A 3,287-nucleotide genomic window follows, 5' to 3' on the forward strand; every position below is an offset into this window, starting at 1 on the left:
TCAATGCTCAATAAATGCCATTGACTCAACTACTGCTTCTACACGGATGACTATAAATTTGACCTCACTAGACCTGACCTCTTTCTCCTCCTTTGCATTCTTGCATTTCCTCCTGCCCCTAGGATATCTCTATGTGAATGTCCCACCAGTACCTCAAGCTTAATATATTTAAACTAAACTCATTTCCATTTCCAAACCCTCTTCCCCCACTGAGTCTTGACTACACCACCATCCTCCCATCCCTCAAACTTGAAACCTTGGCATTAGCCCTTATTCTTCCCTCTCTTTGAATTCCCATATTTTCCCCAAATCTCTTTCATAATTATTCACTCATTTCTTCCAACTCTCATCTCGTTACCCTCTGCTCCCACCCTTCTGCCTCATCTAGGGCTAATTTTTCATTTCCCCATGCTATTCCTCCTCCCTTCTACATCACCTATGCATTTAAATTCATATTCCCTAAGTCTTTTATATTCACCCCACCCCTACAACAACTATGTACTTATCTTTATACTCTGCTGCATTCCTTATCTGTAATTTATTTTAATGTCTATCTCCCTAACTAGACTGCAAACTCCTTAAGGGCAGAGATTGTATCTATCAACAATCTTGTTCTCTCCTAAATGTTTATTTCAGTGTTCTGTATTCATTAACAGCTCAAAAAGACTACTTGATTGATTTATCACTACCCTCTAGCTCTCAGTTTTCATTCCTGTTACAATAGGATACATACTGAGCATCTTTCTTATCTCTCTTGCCCTACTTCTTGCTTATAGCCTTCCTCCCCAACCTCCTCCTGCTTCCTTTCACCTAGAACACAGCTCTCCCCATCTTCAAAGCCCTGTTGAGATAGTATCTCTTCCAGAGCCTTTCCTAAATAATCTCTAATCTCTCTTTTTATAGTCACCAAATGTCAGACCACCTAAATACTGATTACCACAACTTCTATTCTAATCTTATATACTCTTTTCTTTACCTGTTTGTAACTCATTAATGTGACTATCTCCCCAACTAGATTTTAAGGTCCTTGAGGCATAGAAATGTGTACTAATTCCTACTGTACTCTGAAATGTTTTGTACAATGCCCTTACCAAAGAAGACGATAAATATTATAATTGATTGAATTGTATAGTAAAGTAAAAAAATTGACCTTTTGGCACTAGTCATATCTCAGGGTATAGAATTGGGCAAGAGGGGAAATTTTATGTTAAAATTTTAATGCATTTCATCTCCTTCTTTATTTTTAATGCACTAGTCAATCCTCATGGAGGAGAATGTGATTGGCTAAAAGTAAACATTTGTAACTCCCTTTTATTTTTTTTACAGTAGTCAATCTTCCAAATGTCTAAACAATTCTTTCAAGGAACCGAAAGTGATTTTGGATATAGTATTTCACTCAGCTTTTCTAATACAAGGAATCCCAGTCAAGAAGTTGAATTACAGAAGAAATTGGACAGTGATAATAATGATGGTATCTGTTAAGCGCTTACTGTGTGCCAAGCACTGTTATGAACACTGGATAGATACAAAATAATCAGGTTGTCCCACATGGGGTTCACGGTCTTAATCCCCATTTTACAGATGAGGTAACTGAGGCACAGAGAAGTTAAGTGACTTGCCCAAACTCACACAACTGATAAATGGTGGAGCTGGGATTAGAACCCATGACCTCTGACTCCCAAGCCCAGGCTCTTTCCATTAAGCCAGCCTGTTAGTTTGGGCGATGTGAGGAGGGAGGGCATTCCAGGTCATTGGTAGGATGTGGAGTGGGTAGTGAGTAACAGTCCACCTCTGTTACCGATTTGTACATTCCAAGTGCTTAGTACAGTGCTCTGCACATAGTAAGCTCTCAATAAATACTACTGAGTGAATGAACGTGGGCTAGGGGTCTATGGTGGAACAGGGAAGAACGAGGCACCGTGAGGAAGTTAGTGGCAGAGGAGCAGAGTGAATGCTCAATCCATGGTATTTAATGACCGCACACGGGAGAGAACAATACAACAGAGTTGATAGACACATTTCTTGCAGGTGAAAATCTTACAGACCAGAGCAAGAGACAGAAATTAAAATAAATTATGGATATGTACATTAGTGCTGTGGAGTATCCGACAAAGGAGTTGGAGATCAATCCTAGAGCAATGGTGTCTTTTATTTGCCCAAGATCCATGCTTTAATTGTGGCTCTCTTCTTAACAGGAGGCTTTGTATAGGTCTACTTGCAAGAATGCCATTTTTGAAGAGAATTTTCCTTTAAAATATTTCATTTTCATCTTAGCCCAAAACAAGTTATCACTAGTTATCACTCAATGGGGCATCAGAATGGCCTAGGAGATAGAGCACGGGTCTGGGAGTCAGAACCTGGGTTATAATGCCGGCTCTGCCACGTCATAATAATAATATTAATGATGGTATTTGTTAAGTGCTTAAAATGTGCCAGGCACTGTATTAAGCACTGGGGTGGATAGAAGCAAATCAAGTTGGACACAGTCCCTGTCCCACGTGGAGCTCACAGTCTCAAACCACATTTTACAGATGAGGTAACTGAGGCCAAGAGAAGTAAAGTGACTTGCCCAAGGACATACGACAGGCAGGCCTGGATTAGAACCCATGACCTTCTGACTCCTAGGCCTGTGCTCTATCCAGTACTCCATGCTGTTTCACTTGTCTGCTGTGTGATCTTGGGCAAGTCACTTTACTTCTCTGTGCCTCAGTTACCTCATCTGTAAAATGGGGATTAAGACCGTAAACTCCATGTGGGACAAGGATTGTGTCCAACCTGATTAGCTTGTATCTACTCCAGTGCTTAGAACAATGCTTGACACGTAGTAGTTACCTTATGCTGTCGAGTCGTGCCCGACCTATTAGGAACACCATGGATGCATCTCTGCCAGAATGCCCCACCTCTATCAGCAATTGTTCTGGTAGTGTATCCAGAGAGTTTTCTTGGTAAAAATACAGAAGTGGTTTACCATTGCCTCCTTCGCGCAGTAAACTTGAGTCTCCGCACTCGACTCTCTCCCATGCTGCTGCTGCCCAACACAGGGGAGTTTTGACATGTAGCAGGTTGCCTTCCATTCACTAGCTACTGCTGAAACTAGGAAAGGAATGGGTAGGCCTCTGTTTGACTCTCCCTCCGTAGTCGAGACTGTTAGAATATTGCAAATTCTCCAGATGTGACCATGAGAGGGGTTGACACATAGGAAGCACTTAAAAATACCATCATCATTATCAATGATATTGGGGTTGTGCATCACTAGCCCCAAATAACGACTGATGGAAACACATACT

Source organism: Ornithorhynchus anatinus, chromosome 4, assembly GCF_004115215.2.
Source record: "Ornithorhynchus anatinus isolate Pmale09 chromosome 4, mOrnAna1.pri.v4, whole genome shotgun sequence".
Lineage (NCBI taxonomy): Eukaryota > Metazoa > Chordata > Mammalia > Monotremata > Ornithorhynchidae > Ornithorhynchus > Ornithorhynchus anatinus.